This window comes from Macaca mulatta, chromosome 1 (assembly GCF_049350105.2).
Source record: "Macaca mulatta isolate MMU2019108-1 chromosome 1, T2T-MMU8v2.0, whole genome shotgun sequence".
NCBI classification, from domain to species: domain Eukaryota; kingdom Metazoa; phylum Chordata; class Mammalia; order Primates; family Cercopithecidae; genus Macaca; species Macaca mulatta.
Window position 1 is genome coordinate 24,240,823 of NC_133406.1, and position 26,833 is coordinate 24,267,655.

The following is a 26,833-nucleotide window of genomic DNA, read 5'->3' on the forward strand; positions in this document are numbered from 1 at the left end:
TCTCTCTCTCTCCCTCTGTCTCTTTCTTTTTAGAGACAGGGTCTCATTCTATTGCCCAGGCTGGAGTGCAGTGGTACAATCATGGTTCAATGTAGCCTCAAACTCCTGGGCTCAAGCTATCCTACCACCTCAACCTCCCAAGCAGCTAGGACTACAGATGTGCACCACTAGGCCCAGCTAAATTTAAAAATGTTTTTGAGAGATGGGGTCTATGTTGCTCAGGCTGGTCTTGAACACCTGGCCTCAAGTGATCCTCTCACCTAGGCCTCCAAAAGTATTGAAATTATAGGCATGAGCCACCACACTGAGCCCATTGAAACTTCTCTAGCAAGGATCACAAATGGACACAACCTTGGTACATCTAATGGATGTCCTTATCTCATTGAACTTCTTATGTTCCTCCACATTTCTCTGCATTTATCACTTCTGCCTTCACTCATGTTGTCTCTGCTGTCTGGAATGTTACACAATCCATACACATGCACATACACGCACACGTGCGAGCATACACAGACGCGCGAACGTGCGCACACGCGTGCGCGCACGCACACGCACACACCCCTCCCTTCCTGGCCTCTTACCTAGCTGATTCCTAGTCATTCATCCTTAGGTTTTTGTGCCTGTGTCACTTCCGCAGCAGGTCAGGTATTCCTTCCTTGTGCTGCCTGCTCATAGCACACAGGGTATGATGCTACTATTACATTTATCACGTAGCCTGGGAATTATATGTTTGCATTTCTCTCTGTGACTATACTGAGAAATTTGGTGGGGGGAAGGAATATTTCTTTCTGTATACTTTTGTATCCCTTATACCTCTGATAGTCCCTGATTGGTAATCAACATACTGGTGTTCTCATTGTTAATAAGAATAGTGAAAACTTAGGGCAACAGACTGAAGGTCTTTGTGACAAGTAATTTTTGTTTAAATGAGATGGATGACAGTGACAGAGCTCTAAATTTCTACTAACCAGCTGAGACACGATGGCAAAGAAGCAGATTGCTGTGATTGGAGCTGTAATTAGCGAACTGGGTGCCATTAAGTGCTGCTTAGATGAAGATCTGGAGCCCACCTGCTTTGAAAGATATGATGATATTGGAGGTCTCTGGAAATTTCAAGTAAGTTTAGATTTCATTTGGTTTTAATCATGTAACTTTAAAAAAAAAAAAGCTAGAACAATTTGATGCTGGTTCCCTCAGAGGAAACATATAGCACATCACATTTTAGGAATTATGTAATGACTCTAATATTCTTGCTTATATTACGGATTAACGGAGGAATTATATGAATATATGTCAATTTCAGATTAAGCCATGAAATTTATCAGATTCTCTTCAGGGTAGCTGAGATTCCATGTGGTCATCAAAAATATTAGAAAGATATAGTGGTTGAGGATCCTTTCAACTGATCAGATGATATTGTGCCCAAAGTTAGAGATGTCACACCATTTTTTCCCCTGACTTAGCATGGGTATACAGTAGGGTAGGATGGTCTATTGCTGGGCTTCTCCCACGTAATCTCATATTCTCTTCTGTGGTCACACCTGCTGACTGGCCATTGCATGGTATCTTCTCTTGTCAATCAGAGGGCAATGACTTTTTATTTCTCTCAGTTCTTGGTAGCAGGAGATTTATTGCCGTGAGGAATTCAAACTTGGTGCCAAACGTTGAATAGGCTTAAGTTCCTGGGTGGTCTCATCTTCTTTTGGTGCTTCATTCTGCCATCCTTGGAAGTGCCCTTGAAGTCCAACACTTCTGATCAGTATTTTCCAGTTCTGATAATCCCAGAGAGCCACTCTGCTCACCAGTCATGGCTCGCTTTCTCATGGGTGTGCGTGAATGAGCAGATTTCCTTCTCTTGCTCCTGGCTCTTGTGCCCACCCAGACCATGTTTCAAGAGCCAGAACCCTCTCCATCCAGAATATGGAGAGTGGGCTTGAGGCAAAGTTATCAACAATGCTGCCCCACAGGGACTTTCCTCAGGTGCCACTGGAGCAAATCAGTGCCCAATCAGCATTCAGATAGACCTCCAACCTGCTGTTAGGGTCATTCAGATATTCTTCCATAACCTGTGGATTTTCCTGTGTACAGTTTTAATTGACCTTCAGTTCTAAATGTCCTATAATACCCATTTTGTTTCTTCTTTAAGAGTGCATTCATTCAACAAATATTTTTTGGGCCCTACTCTGTGTCAGGAACTTTTCTAGGAGCCAGGAAATATATTAGTAAACATGAATACAAAAATCCTTGCCCTTAAAAAGTTTACATTCTAATGGGAAAGGATAATTAAATTAAAAAGTAGTATGGTTAATGCTGGTAAGGATAATAGAGAAAAATAAACCAGGAAATGAGAGTTTGATGAATATAAATTAAATATGTGCTCATGAAAAGCCTCAAAATGATTTTTGACAAGGAATTGAAATGTAAGAAAGAAAGCTGAGAAGAGATCTGGGGGAAGGGATTGAGAGGAATCTTTAAGTGCAGAGCTGTGAGGTGGGAGCATGCCTTGCATGTTAGGGAAGAACCAGAGAGCCGATGGGGCTAGACTGTAGTGGCCCAGAGGAAGAAGTCTAGGAGGTGGTCAGAGGGGAATGGGAGCCCAGATCATATTAGCATTTAGACGCCATGATAAGGACTTTGACTTCCATATAGATTAAAACCATGAGATGGTTTTAAACGAAGGAGTAATGTTCTATGGCTTGTGTATTAACTATAAAAGACAACCCTGATTGCTCTATTGAGAATAGAACAAAGAAATGCTAAGAAATTTGTCCAGTTTGAAAGCTACTCAATAATGTTCCAGTGGGAGATCACAGCAAACTGCACCAGGTTTCTAGATACACAGATTTTTAAAAAATATGTTATAATTTCTTATATGTTGACTTTTTCTATTTCTTTTTGAATTCATGTCATATATTTAAAAAGGTTTGTGTCTATTATATCTTCTTAGTGGATAGTTCCTTTTATCCATACAAAACACCTTTTTGTTCCTTTTACCTTTAATTATGTTGTGTTGGTATTAATCATGTATGCATGAATTTAAAATTAAAATATTACTAAAGTAGACATCTTTTTGTTATACCTTGATAAGCATATTTTTTCCATCACTTAATTTTCTGGTTTTTTTTGTTTGTTTGTTTGTTTGTTTGTTTTTTGAGACAGAGTCTCGCTCTGTTGCCCAGGCTGGAGTGCAGTGGTGTGATCTCAGCTCACTGCAAGCTCTGCCTCCTGGGCTCACGCCATTCTCCTGCCTCAGCCTCCTGAGCAGCTGGGACCACAGGCGCTTGCCACCATGCCTGGCCAATTTTTTTGTATTTTTAGTAGAGACAGAGTTTCACCGTGTTCTCGATCTCCTGACCTTGTGATCCACTCACCTCGGCCTCCCAAAGTGCTGGGATTACAGGCGTGAGCCATTGTGCCCAGCCAATTCCATCACTTAATTTTCAATTTTACTTCATTTTATTTTAGGTTTGCCCGCATAAAACCTGGTTTTACTTTATTGTTCAATGTAAAACCTTCTATTTTTCTTATTTTAAAAATCGTGCTGAGGTGTAATGTATGCATTAAAATGCATAAAGTAAGCTGATCTTATGTGTACAGCTTGATAATTGTTATATATTTGTATATCTATACAACTACTGCTTAAGCAAGATATAGACTATGTTCAGAATCTTAAAATAGTCCCGTGTGTTTCTTCACTATTTTGATGCTTACCACCATTAATTACTCCTGATTATCTTTGAAACAATGCATTTATATTATTTTTTGTATTTTTTGACTTTTAATTTATGTAGTTGAGATTTATTCAAATCATGGATGTAGCAGTAGTTTATTTTTTATTTACCATTAATGTGTAGTATTCCAGTATATGAAAATACTGCAATTTATTCACTTAGTCTCCTGTTGATAAAATTTTGTGTCTGGTTTCTTTCACCCATCATTTGTGTATGTCAAATGCATTCATTATATGAGAATAGCTTTAATTCGTCTAAAAATTTTAATTGTTGCACAGTATTCCATTGAATATACCACAATGTATTTAGTCTTTCTTTTTTTGTCGAAATTTGGGTTGTTTTTACTATTTGGCAATTGTGAAAATTCTTGCACATGCCTTTTGGTGGATATAAATTTATTTCTTTTGGGAACATTCCTAGCAGTAAAATACCGATTCAAAGTTTAAGCATCAGTAGATATTGCCAAGCAGTGTTCTAAAATGAATGTATCAATTCACATTTCCACCAATAATGTATGAGAGTTCCACTTGCTCTACATCCTTCCAAATGCTTAGTATTATTAGTCTTTTTATTTTGACCATTCTGGTGGATATGGAGTGGTATTGATTATAGTTTTGCTTTGTGTTTCCCTCATGGGTACAGATGCTGAACATCTTGTAATATGCTTATTGGCATAGATATTCTCATTTGTTAAAAATTTGTTCAAGTCTTCTGTCCATTGTCAATCTAGTTTGTCTATCTTTTTTCTTTAGTAAGAATTTTTTTTATATATTTTGTATATGAGTCTTTTGTTGCATACATTTGTTGTGAGTATATTCTGGTATGTGGTATGTGTTTTTACTATCATAAAGATAGTATACCTTTTGACAGAGACTCATGATTTTAATGAAGCCCACTTTATCAAGGTTTTTAATGGTTTGTAATTCTTTGTGTCACAGATAAGAAACTTTTATTTATCCCAAAGTCCTGAAGATGGTTCCTTGTATTTTCTTCAGAACCTTTATTGCTGTACCTTTAATGTTTAGATTTATGATCCATTTTGATTTACATTTTGTGTATGGTGAGATATAAGGATCCTGTTCATTTTTCTCATATACAGATATCCAGTGGATATAGCACCATTTATTGAAAAGATCATTATTTCCCCCATTGAGTTACAATAGTGCCTTTTATTTATTCATTCATTTTTGGAAATTTGGTGACTATTTATGTGGAGTTTTTTCTTAGTGTGTATCACTGGTCCATATTTCTATCCATACATCATTGCTGTATCTTTACAGTAAAGTTTGGCATTTTTGTTTTTCTTCCTAAGTATTTTCTTTAATTTTCAAGGATGTCTACATTTTAATGTAAGTTTTAGAATTAGCTGTCAATTTTCGCAAAAATATCTGCCAGAATATTATTTGGGATTGCATTGGCTTTATGGCTATAGTTGGAAAGGATTAAATTTTTAATAATACTGAGTCATCTCATTTATGTAATAGTATGTCTATTTATTTATTACTTTTTCACTTCTCTCAGCAATCATGTAGAAGCCTTGCATATCTTTTCTTAGATTATTCTTAAGTATTTGATGTTTTTTATGCTATTGTAAATAATAGCTGTTGTGAAAGTTCCACTTTTCAATTTGTTGCTAGTAGATAAAACCATTAATTTTTATGTGAGCTTTGTATCCAGCAACACTGCTAAATTTTGTAATGCTTTGAATGTAGATTATTTTGGATTTGCTATGTACATAATCATGACTTCTATGCTTAATAACAGTTTTACTTCTCACTTTCCAATATTTATGACTTTTGTTTCTTTTTGTTCCTTATTGCATTAGCTGGGTCCTTAAGAATAATGTTGCATAAAAGTGCTAATAGAAGATATCTTTTTATTCTTCCCAACCTCACCTAAAAGAAAAACTGCTCAATATTTTACCAGTAAGCACGATGTTAGCTAAGATTTTTTGTAGATTAAGAAAATTTCCATCTATAAATAGTTTGTGGAGAGTTTTTTAAAGTCACAAACATACGTTAACATTTATAAAATGATTTTTCTGCATCACCTGAGATCAACATCTCAATAATTAGCATTGCTATGTTAGTGCAACACATTTTATAGATTAATATTCAGATGATAAAATAAATTTTTGTTTTCAGAAAAACCTACTTGGTCATTTGAAAATATTTTTAGTCATTGCTAGATTAGATTCACAATTTTTTTCTGATATTTTTAACTTGCTAAAATATAATTTTCATCAATGTTTGTGAGACCTTATATTATAATTTTCCCCTCTTATAATGTCTATCTCAGGTTTGATATCAAGGTTATTCTAACTCAAGATTATGAAATGAGTTCAGAAGTGTTTCTGTTTCTTCTATTTTCTTAAATAATTTCTGTTCAATTGGTATTATTTTATTTTCTTTAAATGTTCAGAAGAATTCAACAGTGAAACCATCTGAGCAAGTTTTCTTTGTAAGAAGCTTTTTAATGACAAATTCAACAGATATAAGGATTTCAATTTTTCTTTTTCTTTTCATGTCAGATTGGTAAGTATTGTTTTTCAAGGAATTTGTCCTTTTTTCTAAGTCAACAGTTTAAGGGGTATTATTCATAATAACCTCTTTAAATATTTTTTACTATGTTTAGATTCTATAGTGTTATTTTATTTTTATTCCTAATATTGACAATTTATGTTTTCTCTTTTTGGGGATAATCTTGCTAGGGATTTATTAATTTTCTTAATCCTCTAAAATAACAAACATTATCATGCTGTGTACTGTTCATTTAATTTGTATTTCAATGATTTCAACTTATATTTTTATTATTTTCTTTTTCTTCATTTTTGTGTTTATTTTATTGTTCATCTAGGTTGTTTTTTAAAAAAAATATTTTGGATTCAGCAGTACATGTGCATGTTTGTTACAGAGGTAAATTGCATGTCACAGGGATTTGGTAGACAGATTATTTCTTTTACTCATGGCAAAGGGTGAAGCAGGAGCAAGCCTCCCACATGGTGGGAGCGGGAGCAAGAGAGAGAAGGAGGTTCCATACACTTTTAAACAGCCAGATCTCCTTAGAACTTACTCACTATTGCAAGGACAGCACCAGGGAGATGGTGCTCAACCATTCATAAGAAATCTACCCTCATGGTCCTGGACCCCACTTCCAATACTGGGGATTGCAATTCAACATGAGATTTGTGTGGGGACAGATATACAAACTATAGTAGATTTTTCTCCATCCCTTTACTTTGAGCCTATGGGTGTCATTGCTTATGAAATGGATGAAGACAGCATACAATTGGGTCTTGCTTCTTTATCCAAGATGCATGCCGCTCTGTGCCTTTTAATTGGAGCATTTAATCCACTTACATTCAAGGTTAACATTGATACGTACAGATTTGGTCCTGTTGTCAATGAGCTATTAGATGATTATTATGCAGACTTCATTGTATTGTTGCTTTATAGTATCAATGGTCTATGTACTTAAGTGTGTTTTGTGGTAACCATTAACAGTATCTCCTTTCCATAATTAACACTCCCTAAAGGATCTCTTGTAAGAGAAGTCTGGTGGTAACAAAATCCCCTGGCATTTACTTCTCTGAAAAAGATCTCATTTCTCATTCACTTATGAAGCTTAATTTGGCTAGATATGAAATTCTTGGTTGGAATTTGTTTTCTTTTCTTTAAGAACGCTGAATATAAGGCCAGGCACGGTGGCTCACTCCTGTAATCCCAGCACTTTGGGAGGCTGAGGCAGGTGGATCACCTGAGGTCAGGAGTTTGAGACAAGCCTGGCCAACATGGTGAAGCCCCATCTCTACTAAAAATCTAAAACTTAGCTGGGCATGATTGCACATACTTGTAATCCCAGCTACTCATGAGGCTAAGGCAGGAGAATCACTTGAACCTGGGAGGTGGAAATTGCACTCCAGCCTGGGCAACAGAGCAAGGTTCTGTCTCAAAAAAAAAAAAAAAAAAAAGAATGCTGTATACAGGCCTCCAATCTCTTCTGGATTGTAGGGTTTCTGCTGAAGTGTCCACTGTTAGCTTGATAAGGTTTCCTTTGTAGGTGACCTATCCCTTCTCTCTAGCTGCCTTTAACATTTTTTTCTTTCATTTCATCCTTTGAGAATCTAATGACTATGTGTCTTTGGGATGGTGGTCTTGTATAGTATCTTACAGGGACTCTCTGCATTTCCTGAATTTGAATGTTAGCCTCTCTAGCAAGGTTGGAGAAATTTTCATGAAGGATATCCTCAAATGCTTTCTAAGTTGCTTGTTTTCTCTCCCTCTCTTTCAGGGATTCCAGTGAGTCATAGATTTGGTCTGTTTACATAATCCCATATTTCTAGAAGGTTTTGTTCTTTTATTTTTGTTCTTTTTTCTTTATTTTTTTCTGGCTGTGTTCATTGATCTTCAAGCTCCGAGATTCTTTCCTTAGCTTGGTCTATTATGCTGTTAATACTTGCAATTGTATTATGAAATTCTTGAAGTGAGTTTTCAGCTCTGTCCAAACAGTTTTGTTCTTTCTTAAAATGACCATTTTGTCTTTCAGCTCCTGTATCATTTTATTGTATTTCTTAGATTTCTTAGATTGGGTTTTGACTTTCTTCTGAATCTCAATGATTTTTGTTTCTTCCACATTCTGAATTCTAGGTCTGTCATTTTTACCTATTTTAGCTTGGTTAAGAACCATTGCTGGGAAACTAATGTGGTTCTTTGGAGGAAAGAAGGCACTGCTTTTTGAGTTGCCAAAATTCTTGTGCTGGTCTTTTCTTATCTGTGTGGGTTGATATTGCTTCAGTCTTTGAAGCTGCTGTCCTTTGGGTGAGGTTTTTTGCTTTAATCTTCTTTGATGCCCTTGGGAATTTGATTGTGGGATAAGATGGGTTCAGTTGACTGGCTTCATTTCTAAAAGATTTTAGGGACCCAAAACTCAGCTCAGTATTCCAGACTGTGTCCTCTAACTGGGGGACTGGTACCAGCCCCAGCTTTGTTCTCTGATGTTGGGATCCTGCTGCACTGGAGGGGCCAAGGTGCTCCTGGTCCACTGGCCATAACACTCCAATGGGGGAGTGTGGCTCAAAGTACCTCTTCAAGGTGGGGCAGTGGGATCCATGCTCACTTGCATGTGCTAGCCAGCTGCAGCAGCGCATCAGCTGGGGAGGGTGCTGGAAGGGGAGCGGTTGCCGTCATCTGTGCTAGCACTACCTACTACCAGCAGCGGTCGCAGCAGTAGAGGCGTGGCACTCATAAAAACAGGATTGCCAGTGCCCATGAGCACATCCATCCTGCAGGGGTGACCTGGTGCGGTGTCAGCGAGGAGGGGGATGGGAGGTGTGGCCTGGCATCATGGGGTGGGGTGTTAGCAGGGATGGGGTAGTGGGGTGCACTTGTGTGTTGGTGGGGGAAGGCTGGCTCTCTGCTGGAATTCTTCTATAGTTAAATGCAGACAGCCCAAGAAGGAGCTATGATTAAAGCACTGGGAAGCACCCCAGCTGGGCATCCGTGGTTGCACTGCCAGCGGGTGTAGCCAGGCTGGGGCCCCAGGTGAGGCCAGCAGACAGGGGTATGCAGATCAGACTGTCTTCATCCCACAGGCAAGACCACCCTGCTTTGTCCAGGTCCAAAGTCACCCTAAAGCTAAAGTCTCCTAGAGGAACATAGTTGAGCCTTGGGAGATGGGTGCTCCAGCCATGCTCCACTATACCTAACCCTCTGAGCTCCACATGTGCTTGAGTCCTGCCCCACCACCTCTGTATATGAGTTTCTTCATGAGTTTCTCCTAGAAAAACTTTGTATATTAGTTTCTCCATTTGATTCTGTTAATTTTTACTTTACATATTTTGAAATTATGTTATTAGGTGCATTTGAATTTAAGATTTTAATATCTTCCTGTAGAATTGACATTTATATTATTATTTCTTTCTCTTTATGTCTAATAGTTCCACGATATCTAATTTGTCTAATGTAGCCACTCCAGTTGCCTTTTGTCTCTTGTAAATAAAATAAAGAGGTTTTGTCTGGTATTTTATTTTTTGTTTTAATTGGAGTGCTTACATATAATAAAGCATGAATATATTGGGTTTTAATTTACTATCTGGTATGCTTTTGATTTGTTTTATATCCTTCTTGTTTCTTTACTCTTGATTTCCTTCTTTCTTTTGGTTTTACTCATTTTTTTTTTGTACATTAATTATTTAGATATCCATTTTTGAATTATCCTTTTTAATTTTAATGCATATCCTTGTCTTATTGCTTTCTACCTGAAGAAGGCAAAGATCTTATAACAGTTTAGCCCCGTTTTCTGACCCTTGTGTTATTATGTATTTTACTTGAATATTTTATAAACTCCACAAGATATTACTATTACTAATGTTGTTGTTTTTTTTTTTTGAGACGGAGTCTCGCTCTGTCACCCAGGCTGGAGTGCAGTGGCCGGATCTCAGCTCACTGCAAGCTCCGCCTCCCGGGTTCACACCATTCTCCTGCCTCAGCCTCCCGAGTAGCTGGGACTACAGGCGCCTGCCACCTCGCCCGGCTAAGTTTTTTGTATTTTTAGTAGAGACGGGGTTTCACTGTGTTAGCCAGGATGGTCTCGATCTCCTGACCTCGTGATCCGCCCGTCTCGGCCTCCCAAAGTGCTGGGATTACAGGCTTGAGCCACCGCGCCCGGCCTATTACTAATGTTTTAGTCAATATTTTTATGTTTATCCACATATTCATGATTCCTAGGGTTTTCATTTCTTCCAGTATTTCATGGTTCCATCTTTGTTTATTCCCATTTAGCCTGAGGAACTTCCTTGCATGTGTCTCATAGTGTGGGATTGCTGGCAACAAATTCTCTCAGTTTTTGTTTGTCTGAATGCAGGTTTATTTCACTTTCATTTTTGATGGGTATTTTCACTGGTATTGAAGTTTATTTCAGTATTTTAAAGATAACATTCCAGTCTTCCTGACTTCTGTCATTTCTATTGAGCAATCAGACATAAGCCTATTGTTGACTCAGAGTAACTTCTTTCTCTAGTAGATATGGACAGAAGAGAGAAAATGTTCATGGAAAAGTAAAAGGCAATGTTCTTTATTATTCCCAATTACTTTTCTTCTCTAAAATATTTTATTTAGATTCTCTTGTTATTGTGAAGTTTATTTTATTAAGAGAATCTTTCTCCTGTAGAAAAATACTTCAGAGAAAATGCCTAGTATTTACAAGTAATCTGTGACCATCAGTACTTCCAAGGAGATGATGTGCTTCAGTGACTTCCGTGTCCCTGATAATTTTCCCAAGTACATGCACAGCTCCAAACTCAGGACTACTTCAGGATGCATGCCACACACTTTGGCCTCCTCGATTACATTGGTTTTAAGGTAAAATCTAAGTGAATCATTGCATAGTCAATGTGTGTGTGTGTGTGTGTGTGTCTGCGTGTGCATGTATGTGTGCAGACACACTCAATTGTACACACATGAGCTATATTTGGCATCTTCTGGTACGATCAGAGAAAGAGATCATCAGCGAGCTTCCACCCTAGAAAATCACCCCTTATAAAGAAGTAATGTTTTGAATATTTCACTTGAATATAAGGTTGAAGAATTTTGCCCAACAGAACCTATTCTAATAAGACTTTGGTGTGGCATTGTAAGGGTCCTTTCTGTCAGCCTTAAATTCAACTGTTGAAGGACTTAGAATAGTGGCAGTAGTAATTGAGCCATATTATATTGTGTGTATGTAGAATAAGAATGAAGGGAAGGTCATATAAGCAACACAAGGAAGACGTTTTTTCAGATCCATGTAGTTCCCATAATCTACCACCATGACCCCCAACTCACACTTAAAAATCCATCTCTATAGTCATGGTGGAATATTAATTCCTATCTGAAACTCAAAAGCCAAGTGCAGGGAAACTGAATAAGTTTGTGCTAAAATATGAAAAATATAAGGAATATTAGTCTCTTGCATGTGGAAGTCATCCTGGAAGGATATTTCTCTTGCAGCTTCAGTCACTCCTCTGTTTTTTCACTGTTAAGTATTAACTATTTCTATTTCTATGGAAAATTGGATTTTTAAATAAAATACCTGTAATATCTTGAAAATGCACACACGGCAAAGGCAGTCACTGTGGGAGTGGGAACTAAAGTGAGAGCAAATGCCTCTGATGAAGATAGAAGAGTCTCAGATAAGTTGTATTACTCAGACTCATGGGGTTTGGGGGAGGAGGGATTAAAACTGAGAACTGTGATAGTGTATCACCTATGTTTTGCCCTTGTTCTCAGACCAAAGTGCAAAGTGTGAGGAAGCACCCAGATTTTTCTGTCAATGGACAATGAGATGTTGTTGTGGAGACTGAAGAGAAGCAAGAGACTTTGGTCTTTGATGGGGTCTTAGTCTGCAGTGTACACCACACAGATCCCTACTTACCACTTCAGTCCTTCCCAGGTATGTTACTAAGAATCTGTTTGGTAAAAGAGTACTTTCCAGATATCCCACAGAGCAAAATGATTGAGCACGAACTTTATTACTAGTCTCTGGTCACATTCAATAACAAACAACTAAATACCCAATATTTATGTTAACAGGACAATACTAGACAACAAAAATAGGCAAACACACATCTGTTTTTTACTTTCTATAGTTTTAAATAGCTTCTAATTAATGATAACAATTAGTCCTGGCCCACTTTCAACTGGTTTTAGTTTTGTGTCCATTCATCTGATCTCACTTCCTTTCAGAGAAAGTGGAATTACTAAAAATAAGGGGCAAATGGCAAGCAAAGCAAGCAAAAAGCTGGCAAATCCACAAACTTAAAAATTTTAGAGTATGGGACAAAATTTTAAATAACATTCATTTATCACTGGTTTTCATTGCTTGATAAAAACACACTAGCAGCTTACTGTTTGGTAAATTCCTTTGAATTCCGTTTGGTAAAATGGTGCCCATCTCAAATGAGACTATTACTTGAAAACAAAACAAAACAAAAAAGCTTCCCTATCCCCTCTAACTAAAGCCTCTCCCTTTACTTCTGATCCTTTTCCCCTCCCTTTACATCAATTGCTATCAGAAGTCAATCAAGAAATACTCGATATCTCAGTGCCTTTCCATGATGTCTAACAAGCCATCATAAGAAATTCTTTGGTGGTTGAGGCAAACTGAAAATAGAAGAGTCCTAGATGAAAATGAAAGGACTTAAACTTGAATTTTGGTTGTCCAACTGACTAGCTGAGTCATGTATGACAAATACCTGACCTTTCTGTGTTTGCACACCAACACAAACATTTGTAAAATAAAAAGACCTGATTTTCTAAATGTTAAAATGCAATGTAGTCTGGAAATTATTATATAATTATAACAAAATATATAGATTATATTAATAACTGTAATATACGTATCAGCTTCTTTTTGACTTGCTTCCTGGCTGAGAGACACACCCTACAGAGACACTTTTGGGACATATATATATTTTAATAAGTGTCAGGGGACAGAGATACAAACATGCCTAGAGCGAGACAATGTATGAGAATGCCAGACACAGATTACGGCTGTTCTGAAGCTCTCAGCAGAGCCAGGGACCACATGAGGGCATTAGGCACTTGGAAGGAAGAGAAGATGTCAAGTTGATGAAGAAAGGCCCTATACTTCCTCAGAAAATAATGAAACAAAACAAAACAACAACCAGTTTCCAGCTTCATCATTTTGCCTAAGAATGCAGAGGACAATGTAATCATGAATAAATTAGATCATAGTGAAATTGTTGTGAAACTTTCAATTTGGAATAGGTCCAAGACAGATAGATCTACTATTTGCTAAATACTTTATATGGCCACTAGTCTATATTTAGCGTGTGTGGGTTGTAAGTCTGAGTTTACTCCCTGCTTTCCTAAGCTCTGTGAAATATAAAATTACATTTTTAGGACATAGGGTGATGTTCCATATAGCTAACCCAGACTCAAAGTCTTGCTCTTCCAGATGAACCAGAATATAACTTTCTATGTGTTGAGTTAGCAATGTGAAAAATACCCCTAATAATGAGAAATGTTCTTCCGTCACAGGCATTGAGAAGTTTGAAGGCTGTTATTTCCATAGTTGGGAATACAAAAGTCCTGAGGACTTTTCAGGGGAAAGAATCATAGTGATTGGCACCGGAAATTCTGGAGTGGATGTTGCGGTGGAGCTCAGTTGTGTAGCAAAACAGGTTTGTTTGTTTTGAACAACTTCACTAATGGAAACACAACTTTCACTAATGGAAATCTCTGCATTTATAGGTGCCATTCAGAATGTAGGTTTAGTCTGTGAAGGACCAGAGAAGAAAGTGAAATCTATGGACCCTGGCCTCAAGGTGTTTACATTCATGGGGCGCAGAGGATAAATGCAAAATAAATCCTTCATATTCACAGTGGAAAAATACATGTAAACAAATTACTATTAATTGAGCCAATTCAGTAAAATATTAGCATAGATTAAAGAAAATGTTAGATAATTAATCTGACTTTTTTACTACCACAGCAGTGCTTTGGTCCTGAAACAGACTTCAAATAGTAGTAAAGATAAGAAATTGCAAATCTATCTGGAATCAGTAGATTTTGGTGGTAGAATTAAATAATAGAAAACAGAGAAGAGTTAATGATGATGATAAATATATAATTCTCTTTAACTAAAGTGTTATACTCTAATGATGAGGAAAGATAAAATATTAAATTTTGCTTTAGACATAGTTTATTTCATGCAAAACCAAGTTATCTAAGACTTTCATTTATGCTTGATTATTCAATATTATTTCTTCTCTTAAAAAATTAATAACACTCAGAGTTTATTAAAAAAATGAGATAACTTTCACATTCAGGATCATTGGCCACATTTAATAAAGCCTTAATTAATAAAGCACCCTACCTATGAGGATATTCAGATATCCTGATTTTCATTACTTATTTGTCTTTATTTGTTATCATTAATCATTAGTTTTTAGAAGAAATTACTAAGTGAATTACTAAAAGTTTAGTTTATTTTTAAAAATTTAATAAGCATTTAAAAAGGTAAATGTTTGGTCAGTAGCGCCCATCTAATCTATTTTGTACTTCACAGATTTGACCAGGAGGAACTGAGATTCAACATCCTCAAGACTGCAAAAGCACCTATAATCAAACAACTTAATATATTTCCTAATTTTATCAGCATGCAGACAAGTTTACAAATACATTATAGAAAGATTTGAAGAGTGATTCTGGTTACGTTCAGTTAAGCAGGATGCTAATCCTGAACGATCTGATGTATTAAAGTTTTTAATGTTTGTATCTTTGTTTTGATGCATACAATATAGTGGAAGTCTATAGTAGTTAATATGATGATAATCGCTTCTAAATTTAAATCCTTATTTATATATGAAGCATAGCTATGTCTATGTCCAAGAAAGAATTTTAAAATAGTAAATCAGAAACTTGTAAACTAGTGAATACAATTTTCTATTTTTCATTCAGAAATTTGTTGTCATAGACACAGCCTTTAACTGGAAATCAGTAGACAGGTCTGGTCAAGCACAGCATAGCAACCACTATGTAGTATTTTACTACCTAATCCTCAGTAGCCAACACTGTTAAATCTGCGCAATGAGTAGCATATGAATAAAAATAATATCATGTAAAATGTTCTCTCTCTCTCTCTCCTTCACTGGTTTGCTCTATCTCTGCCTCCCTCAGGTATTCTTCAGTACTAGACGTGGATCATGGATTTTATACCATGTTTGGGATAATGGGTATCCCATGGATAATTCACTTTTCACTCGGTTCAATAGTTTTCTCCAGAAAATATTAACTACAACACAAATAAATAAGCAGCTAGAGAAAATAATGAACTCAAGATTTAATCATGCATACTATGGCCTGCAGCCTCAGCACAGGTGATCACCAAGGGGTCTTACTTTATGCAATTATGTGTATGTGTAAAAGGGAAGTTACCTTAAAGACAGTTCAGCTTCTGGCAATTAACATTTATTTCGGTCAATTAATCTCATACACTTGCTAATATAAATCACTTATATTATGATGTACATAATATATGTTATTGCACCTAAACTGGTCAGACAAGTGCCTGGAGAACAGCTTCAGGAATCTCCAAGGTGAGAATGGGAGAGTGGCAGATTTTGGAAAGAACTTGGTATGGACTTTGGTAAACGTCAAAGTCAGCCCTTCATGAAGAATGCCTGGCCCTAGCACTGCACAGATTAAGAAAAATATGAAGGAGTAGGTTGAGTCCTTCCTGAGGCCAGGAAAGGACTGAAAATGAGGGGACAGGAAGGCCTTCTCTATGTACATCAGCAAGAGAATGCATTACTGGTTTCTATATCTTGGACCCAAAGAAGTGGTCCTCTTCACCTTTTACCACCTGCAGAACAGCCACCACAAGGAGCATTCTGATAACCAGACATCAGCCCCAATGAGCCATCAAAAATCTACCATCCCATGTAAATGAATCGGTATCCAGAGAAAAGAGTCAGAAAATCAGAGCACATGCCTAGCTAGGGAAATGGAGGAGGAAAAAGAAGTCAACTTGCATTGGAATAGGAAGAGATCTTAAGGGGGATTCAACTGCCACAAGAAATATTATTCAGAGCTTAAGAATATCATTTGGCAACTAAAGACAAGACTAGATAAATGGAAGGAAAAATGGTTACTGGATAGATTAAGAGAAATTGGAATAGGTGGAGAAGACTTGATGCTTAAATAAATAACAGAATATTTTTTTTCAGATTGAAAAGAAACCAGGATGATTTATGATCCTGAATTTACCATCCTGAATTCCAGGGTGGATTATGGACACACACACACAAATATACCCAATCACATACATGTAGTCTTTTTTTTTTTTTTTTTTTTTTTTTGAGGCGGAGTCTCGCTCTGTCGCCCAGGCTGGAGTGCAGTGGCGCGATCTCGGCTCACTGCAAGCTCCGCCTCCCGGGTTCCCGCCATTCTCCTGCCTCAGCCTCCCGAGTAGCTGGGACTACAGGCGCCGCCACCATTTTTAGTGGAGACGGGGTTTCATTGTGTTAGCCAGGATGGTCTCGATCTCCTGACCTCGTGATCCGCCCGTCTCGGCCTCCCAAAGTGCTGGGATTACAGGCTTGAGCCACCGCGCCCGGCCAATGTACTCTTATGTAGGATTCCTCAGTTTCCCCTACTTTTTTCTCTTTCCTGATCAAAATATATCAGCCAGCTGCATGTTTTCCCTTGCAGGCCTAAATCCAAGCCCGGGCCTTGAACATTTTCAGGCACTGATAAAGGTATTTAGGTTATTGCCCCAAACACCAAAGGATACTAGCCCTGGACCTAAGCCAGATTCCTTAAGCTCTCAGATAAATATCATAACCTGACCCTCTCATTGTGGATATACCTAAGCGGAACATTCCTTGTCTTAATAATCTGTAGAGAATTAACATAAAGAGAAGTAAATGAAGTAGGGGGAAGCCACATGATTTTACAAGTGGAGGTCAAGGCACACTCTGTGCAGCATTCGACCTCAGGGACATACAACCAGAAGCCAGGAAATTCAGAAAAGAGCTGGTAACAGAGAGACCTCTCTTCCTGTTGGGACGGTTTTCTTGGGTATTTCCAGGTTATTCCTACATCCAAGTTCCAAGAATCACTGCCCAAAGCATTCAGCATAAGTGTGATGCAAAATGCTTTACATTCTGTATTTGCTGTTTGAAAAATTAGATAATGAGCAACCTGGAAACCAATCATCATAACTAAAGATGAGCAGGTTGATGCATAGCACTGTTCTTCCCTACTCCCACTCTCCCCCTCCCAAGTTTTTCTTTAAGCACTTAGTCCCTTCTAGGATTGATATGGGATAAGCACATTTGTCTAGCTGGCATGAAAATAAAAAGCTGGTTTATCTGTAAACAGACATTAAGTATTTTAGCTATTTCCATGCGTGTCTTACAATTCACAAATCTGAAATAACTCAGATTATTCTTTATGAAACTCTCAAACCCAATAATAGCATGATAAAAAGCAACACCTTCAAGATATCTCTAGGGAATCCAAATGTAGGAAAGCATAGGTACCTCACCGGAGCCCTCAGGGTCCCTCCACCGCCTGAGGATAAGTCACTTCTCACTCTTGATCTGAATCAACAGAGAAATTTCTGCAATCCCAGTCCTTGGTGATTTAGGACATAAGGATCCAGGAACTTTATAGGTAATCATGGTACCAATTCTACCCCCAAAATATCTTTCTCAACAGCTGTCTAATTTCTAAAATGTTACCATTCAACTTTTCATTTGTTAAGTCTCTCTTTCATTATCAGGCAAAGACCTCCCAACCCCAGTTGTGGCAGTCTGAATAATGGCCACCTAAAGACATTTACATTCTAATCATTGAAACCTGTGGCTATGTTACTTTACATTGCAAAAAGGACTTTTTGTGATTAAGTTAAGGATTTGGGGATGGGGAGATTATCCTGGATTATTCAGGTGGGTCCAAAGCAATAAAACTTCCTTGAAGAAAATGTGTGTAAAACTGCTATGGATGTGAAGGTACCAGCAATATAAATATATATTTCTCACTGTTTCTAACTAAGTACAAAATGGGCACAGAAGAAAGGTGAACATTAAAACATAGCATCAGTTTTATTGCCAAAAGGACAAGGCCTTCCCAATCAAGCTGGATTGGAGAATGTGACTCATACCCATAACTAGAATAAGATTCCTATTTCTTCTCCCCCAAACCCAGACTTTGGAAGCTGCCTGGAAGAATAAATTCTTTAGAGTGCTCATCTCTAGCCAGGTGCATGGAGGACCACAAGTGTACTTCACACCCTTGAAGGGCAGAAGAAAGAGGCTAGGTGAGAGGGGGCAGTGCTTCAGCTTTGCTTCAGGTCATCCAACAGACAGCAAATCCTGCCACCTTGCCCATCAGAGAAGCCATTCGTCCTCCCACTAAGAGAAGTGAATCAGGGTACAGAGGAAGGAAAAACCAGAAATAATACCTCCAAAATGCACCCCTGCTGGGGACTAAAGCAGGAATCCCTTCATTAAAACAACACTGAGTTAAGAGGGGCTTGACCTTACGAGTACTAAGGCCATGTCTCTGTCATTGAGTTTCTGTGCTATCCTTTGGCACTATGATGAGGACTCAAAGATAATGATGATGTCCTTATCTTCACAACGTCACTATCAAGTTGAAGAAGAAATATGGCACACCTGAAAGAATGCAATATTATAGAAAACTATGGTAAGTTTTAAATTGTGTGCTGCCAAGTATGAATAGGTAAAAGAAGGTCAAAAAGAGTTAAAATGGTCAAGAAAAACTTCAAAGAGACAATAGAAAATCTGACCTTCAGCAACATTTCTCTCAATTGACAGAAATGAGTCTTGACAAATAGATGTAACTGGGTATATGTGGAAAAGAAAAGACTTTCTGAACAGAAGGAATAACAGGGAGGAAGATACTAAAATAAAAAGGTCACATTGTGTTGGGTAGTATAAGGGTGACATGCAAGATGGCAGGGTGATGTCAAAGAATGAGCACTAAGATCAAGTAATAGGGTGAATCCAGATTTACCAAGAGCCTTGAAAGCCAGGTAGAGATGTTTAGCTTTGATGCAACAAGAATTGAGTACACTTTCTAAGAAACTGCTCCCTACAGTCATCAAAACCAAGAGCCCTAAAATATTTCTGTCAATATACTAAATGGGAAGACAAGAGAAATTGTTGTTTAACAAGTCTGATATTTTCCATTTCTGGACTGCCATACAGCAGTGATAAAATATAATTAATCTAATTTAATTAGGTTGAAATAGAGTATGCCTTATAGAGGCCAGCTTCTATTCTGATTTTGAATTAGGACCCAACACAACATTCCTATGTACATTTCTGGCCAACCTTGAGCATTTCTTAGTTATTAGTAAGCAGGCTATACTAGAGATGCTTTTATTATATAAAAATTATATTCTAATAAAATTTAATAGAGTGTAAAAAATCTGAGATATAGCTGCAATAAAAGATTTTGAATCAGCTGAAATTCATGCAAATTTCGTCTTGATTAAATGAGGCAAATATTTTATGATTTTAATAAAATGACCAAAGGCCTGGTCTCTAAATATATGCATTCCAAAATAATATAAGCTAGACTAGAAGCCAGCAAACCTCCATCAAGGGAAATAATGATCATGCTAAAATAAATGGGGGCACTGACAGGGCAATAAACCTTGATCTTGTCTGCCAAAACAAAACTGAATGTCTTCTTTATTCAAGTGACCATGCAAGACAAAAAAAAAATTGCAGTGATTGGCGCTGGGGTCAGCGGATTAGGTGCCATTAAGAGCTGCTTTGAGGAGGGACTCGAGCCTGTATGTTCTGAAAAAAACAATGACATTGGAGGACTGTGGAGATACAAGGTAATTAATAAACATTCTCATAAACTCTGATGTATCTGTGTACTATGAGAGAAGTGTTTTCTTTCTAACTAGGAAATGGAACTCTGATGATATATAACTTAGATATTCTTTAAGTGTTCTTTTCGAAGTGGTGCTATCTTATGTTCATATAAACCTGGAATTTTTTGAAGTGCTTACACAAACCTATTCACTTTTATCCCCCCAACAACCCCATATGGAATACTTGGGGTATCAGTATGCAAATTTTACAGATGAGGAAGTTGAAACTCAGAAAGTCTGTGTAGTTATCCAGCCTCTGGTACACTTGGTAATAAGACCAGATCTCCTGAATTCTGGTTCTGACATTTTCCTCTCTACCATAGAATCATCCTCTTTATGTTGCTTTGTGTTGTTTAATGTATGCTGAAAAACTACCTTTACCAAGAAAGGTGTGTGTAATCATGATTATACTCATGCATAGCTTAAAGCAATAGGTTTTATATCACGGATAGCATCCAAGATGAATAGAAGTAAGTGTACTCTTAAAAATAATATCTTCATCGTTTATGCAGCCAACAGACACATGAAAAAATGCTCATCATCAATGGTCATCAGAGAAATACAAATCAAAACCACAAGGAGAGAGCATCTCACGCCAGTTAGAATGGCGACCATTAAAAAGTCAGGAAACAACAGATGCTGGAGAGGATGTGGAGAAATAGGGACACTTTTACACTGTTGGTGGGAGTGTAAATTAGTTCAACCATTGTGGAAGACAGTGTGGTGATTCCTCAAGGATCTAGAACTAGAAATACCATTTGACCCAGCCATCCCATTACTGGGTATATACCCAAAGGATTATAAATCATGCTACTCTAAAGACATATGCACTTGTATGTTTATTGCGGTACTATTCACAATAGCAAAGACTTGGAACCAACCCAAATGTCCACCAGTGATAGACGGGATTAAGAAAATGTGGTACATATACACCATGGAATACTATATAGCCATAAAAAAGGATGAGTTCACGTCCTTTGCAGGGACATGGATGAAGCTGGAAACCATCATTCTCAGCAAACTATTACAAGGACAGAAAACCAAACACCACATGTTCTCACTCATAGGTGGGAATTGAACAATGAGAACACTTGGACAGAGGAAGGGGAACATCACACACCAGGTCCTATTGTTGGGAGGGGGAGGGGGGAGGGATAGCATTAGGAGAAATACCTAATGTAAATGACGAGTTGATGGGTGCAGCAAACCAACATGGCACATGTATACCTATGTATTAAACCTGCACATTGTGCACATGTACCCTAGAACTTAAAGTATAATAATAATAATAAAAGAAAGTAAGTCTTCTTGAAGTATAATTCATCTTTTTTAAAAAGCAGCCTTTTTTCTCTTAAGTATTCAACATATTTATCTAATACTTTTTGTTTTTAATCCCTTAACATTTTAATATACATCACATTTGCATGATTTTTTTTCTCTCAGCTCTCATAATGCTTTTTTCCAGGGGGCTTCTCTTAATCCAAATTCTTTTAGTTGTGATGTCTTTTTTACCCTTTGGAAATTTCTCTTCTCAACCCCTTTTGGTCTGTTTTAATTTTGTTTGTTATGCTGCATTTTAGTATCTATAATCTTCCTTCCATTATAATATAATTACTGGTATTAATTTAGGTCTGTCATTATAAGCAAAATTCTGAACGATAAAGAGTTCCCTTTGTAGAGAAATGAGTCCAATGCCTCCGTCCTTCCTGTTGGGCAATATTACAGTAAACTGACTGTCAAGTACATTTTTTCAAGGAAAAATAAGCCTAAAACCACCTGTCTGATCATACCTAACACATTCTTTGTTGTGCTGCTGAATCCTGACAGCCATGGGTTTGTTGATTCCCACAGGAAACACCTGAAAGCGGAAGACCTGGGATATACAAATCTATGACCTGCAACACTTCCAAGGAGATGACAACCTTCAGCGACTACCCTTTCCCTGATCCTTATCCCAACTATTTGCACAATTCCAAAATGATGGAGTATCTCATGATGTACACCAGGCACTTTCACCTTATTAAGCACATCCAGTTTCTGGTAAAGAATGAAAAGCATGCTCATCACCTACAGATTGTTGAAGGCAAATCTTGTGTAAGCCAGAGAAAGCTAAGGCGTATTTTCAATTTGCATTTTCCATTACGATTCAGAGAGAAATAGCATGTTTTCTATTAGTCTCAAGACTAGTGAATCTAATATTAGTTTTGCCCACCAGAGGAAAAGCATTGTCTCATTATTTGAACCTGAAATCTCGTTTTCAATTAATTTTATTAAATAGAGAACATAAATTATAGGGGAAGATTACCGTGTTTTGTTCTCTAAGGTACCTTGATGTCTGGAAAGGGATCATTTTAGGACATTTATGTGAACAAAATTCCTAAAGATCCGGAAACTCTGAATATAAAAGGCACCACCTATTTTATTTGTTAAGACACAGAATTGGGGGAAAAAAATGGAAGACTGAGAACAATGCTCTAAAACCAAGGCTATCTTTCTTTGTTCCCAGTCAAAGGTGTGCAGAGTGAGGAAGCACCCTGATTTTTCATCCTGTGGCCAGTGGGATGTTGTGGTAGAAACTGATGGAAAGCAAACCTGTGTCTTTGATGGGATCATGATTTGCAGTGGCTATTACAATTAAAAGTGTTTGCCCTTAAAGGATTTCCCAGGTATGTAAAGGATCAGTATACAAGAAAAATATGTGCATTCTAAGAATCATAATATCTGCAGTATTACAGCATTGGACAGAACTGTTTACATGGTACAGTGGGGATATAAAAAAAAAAAGAGGGTGTAGCAACTTTCTGGAATAGCCAGGAAAGATCTGATAATAGAAATATAACACTTGAACTAGAAACTAAGAGTTCCTCAGGCAAGCCAAGGTCTCAGAGCAGGCATTCCGGGGAAAGGAAGCGGTACATGAAGAGTAATACCCTGTGAAATAGTCACAGGAGCTCGGGGAACGACACCCACCTGATGCTCCTGGAGCAGGTGAGTGTGCAGGGAGAGACATGTAGGAGTCAATAAAAGACCACTGAAGTGTGTGTGTTTGTGTGTTTGTGTTTATGTTTGGAGGGGCGGGTACGTGATCGTACTTTTATTTTGTAAAGATCAGTCTTGCAGTGATGTGGAATATTAATTGATACGGAAGAGGGAGGCAAAGCAGGAACATCAATAAAGAGGGTTTTGTAATAGTCCATTAAAGAGATGGTGAAAGCCTCTAGTAAAGTAATGGTAGTAGGACTCAAAAAGGAGGAGAAAAATTCAGGAAGTATTTTGGAGGTCATTACAAGACTCAGTGGATGTTAAAATATGCCACAAATAATTTTTTATTTAATATTTTTGAGATTTGGCTTTATTTTTGAAATATTACTTAATATTTTCAAAAAATAATCAATTTTTTTAGATTGAGTCTTGCTCTCTCGCCCAGGCTGGAGTGCAATGGGGCAATCTCAGCTCACTGCAACCTCTGCCTCCTCGGTTCAAGCGATTGTCCTGCCTCAGCCTCCTGAGTAGCTGGAATTACAGGCACGTGCCACCACACCTGGCCAATTTTTGTATTTTTAGTACAGACAGGGTTTCATCATGTTGATCAGGCTGGTCTCGAACTCCTGATCTCATGATCTGCCCCCCTCGGCCTCCCAAAGTGTTGGGATTACAAGCGTAAGCCACCACACCCAGCCAAATTTTTAAAAGATGTTTTGAAATTTCTGTTACTCTAGACTTGCACCATCTTAGTCACTGCTAGCAAGATATTGCTACTGAGCATTTGCAATGTGGCTAATATGAACTGAGAAGTAATTTTAGTGTAAAATACACACCAGCTTTTGAAGACATAGTAAAAATGTATAAAGTATGTCAATAATGCCCTTGTAAGCAGGACAATGGCCATGGAAGTTCGAATCCACTAAAAAGTGTGTAACTACTCACCTGCCTAAAAATATTAATTGGTAATAAAATATAAAAATTTTAAAATTAAAAAAACCTTTTTATATTGATTATATACTGATAACAGATTATGTTGGGTTAAATAAAATATATTATTAAAGTTAATATTTTTTCTACTTTTTTCATATTACTACTAGAAAATTTAAAACTGCATACATGGTTGAATTATATTTCTTTTAGACAACACTGCTCTATGTTACTCAGTATCTTTAGATATTTTTGACATCTATTTATGGAGTCACAAAAATAGAAGAACAGTTCCTCATGAATCAGTAGAGAGTAAGAAAAAGACAAACCCTCCTAAAGTGACAAGTCATCATATTGAGCAAATTTAAAACTGGATTTTTAAAAGGAAACATTAATATGCTTTGATTTTTTGTCTTAGCCATATCATCACTGCCATTAGATATTTCTTTCCTTAGATAATCACATCTTGCAACATTGGCAGCAACAGACCAACCAACACAGAAGAGGATTTAAGTAACATATACTTCAAGTTTAGAAATAAATTTTCTAAAACAGCCTTTCCTATTTCTGTTTGTGATTTGAGAGATTCTACCCTTTCCTTATAGGGATCAAGAACTTCCAAGGTCCATATCTCCACACCTGAGCATACAAGCATCACGACAATTTTGTGTGGAAGACAGCAGTTGTGGTTGGCATCGGGAATTCTGGAGCAGATGTGGCTGGCGAGATCAGTTACATTGCTGAACAGGTTTGACATTCTAAACTGATTCTGTTCTTTGGTGTAACCTTATACCTGCAAAGCATGGACCATGGTGAGTCTAGGCTTTTGTTATTGCTTTAGCAGTAGCATCCCAACCTTGACTGCTGCTCTCCAACCTGGTAATAGCACTTTCTTCTTCTGATTATATATGAGTGAAAGAATGGAGAAAACCAAAATAATAGTACTCTCCCATACCATAATGCACTGAAATCATGAAAGATATCTATCAAACTAGAGTCAGATAGCTTTGGAATTATCGAGGTATAGCTACGCTATGCTAGTGAGATGGAAGCTTTCAAACTGAAATGAATTTTACAGAAAATTCCAAAATTTTCACACTGGAAATAAAGTTTAAACAGAGAAAAATATACACAAGCGCGAGTAAAAATACACTGCTGATACATGAGAAAGTTGCTAGAAATAGGGTGGAAATTTTGTGAATTTCCTAAAAAAAATTTCTAAAAAAAATGAAGAGTAGGAAAAAATGAACTATTTTTTTCTCTACAGGGAATGTTTTTGACCCCTAAAGAGCATGGAGAGATTACTTTTCAAAACTCAAAATTAAGTTTCATTTTTGATTTAAGATTTTCAGGAAGAAGACACAAGATTTCCACTACTTAGAGTCTTCTGTATGGATGAAATTCAGTCAACCATTCTGAGTGCTATCTTACCCCTGCCAAGCATTGTATGCAAGATACAACGATAAATGAGTTATAATCTCTGAGATTAAAGACCTCACAAGCTAGTGATTTTATTTTCATTAAAAACTCTATAGACTTTTAAAATCTCAGTTAAATAATTCAAAATAGAGAATTTACAAAATGTATCTTCTATTTTTCATGGACTTCATACTTTTCATGTTAAATTTTCCATTTGTAAATGTGAAAAAAATTCAAGATGTGCATTTTCACATTGCATTTTTGGTTTTTGTGTGTGTGGTTTTGTTGTTGTTGTTTGTTTGTTTTCTTAATAGAGGCATGATCGCTCTCTGTCACCCAGGCTAGAATGCAGTGGCACTATTGTAGCTCACTGCAATCTTGAACTCCTGGGCTCAGGCGATCCTACTGCCTCAGCCCCACGAAGCGCTAAGATTACAGGCATGAGCCACCATGCCCAGCCTGTATTTTTGTTGTTATCCCAGTCTTTGCATTCATATATTTTCCATCAGTCTAAATTGTAGAATGATAGAAATGAGAAGGAGCCTGGATACTAACTTGTAGCTCTCAACATAATAAATCATTCATGTTAACCTTTTTTTCCACATTCTGAGACCTACGAAATTCCAGACATCTAGCAGAGCCATAAGTAAACATTAAAATAGAAACAAAAAATAAACAGATGAATTAAAATGACTTTAAATAATTGGACCTGGACCTGAGAAATGTATAAAGTGAGAGAGAAGGAAGAGAATCCGGAAGGGGGAATGAGATGATATGGGAAGTTAACCATATTCCCTTGACAGTTTAGAAAAAAATGCATCTGAGCTTCTGAGATAAAAGTAATAAGAAATAAAATGGTAATTTGGCAAGAACTTCTTTCCTACAGGTCTTCCTCAGTACAAGACGAGGTGCATGGATATGGAACTGGGTTTGGGATAATGGAAATCCTTTGATATCACAGTCTTCACTTGTTACAATACAATAATGGAAAAAATTTTCCCCACATTCATGATCAACAAATGGGTAGAAAATAAATTAAATGCAAGGTTTAACCATGACAATTATGGACTACAGCCTCAACACAGGTAAGGTGTAGGGTTTAAAACAAATAAATAATATTTTAAAGCTACTAGACCAAGCAGAATCTATAAGCTATATTTAAGAAATAAGAATTAAAAGGTACCATTCTAATACTTGGTAGCATTTAGTTGGATAGAGAGTATTCAAGTTATTTCCTTCCTACTAATAGCTCATGGTCATTCTACTAAGGTTCTGCTAAGAAACAGATGTGGGGGGTTTGTGGTAGGGGAGTAGAAACAAACTTTAATACTTGTTTTATTTGAGACTCACACCAT

The 26,833-nt window shown here is 37.1% G+C and overlaps 2 pseudogenes; both read left to right on the forward strand.

Annotated features, from left to right (window-relative positions):
• The first annotated feature begins 981 nt into the window (after nt 1-981).
• On the forward strand, nt 982-15,613 carry LOC100423901 (flavin-containing monooxygenase 5-like; annotated as a pseudogene).
• Nucleotides 15,614-19,970: 4,357 nt separating this feature from the next.
• Nucleotides 19,971-26,567, forward strand: LOC144337365 (flavin-containing monooxygenase 5-like; annotated as a pseudogene).
• The last annotated feature ends 266 nt before the right edge of the window (nt 26,568-26,833 follow it).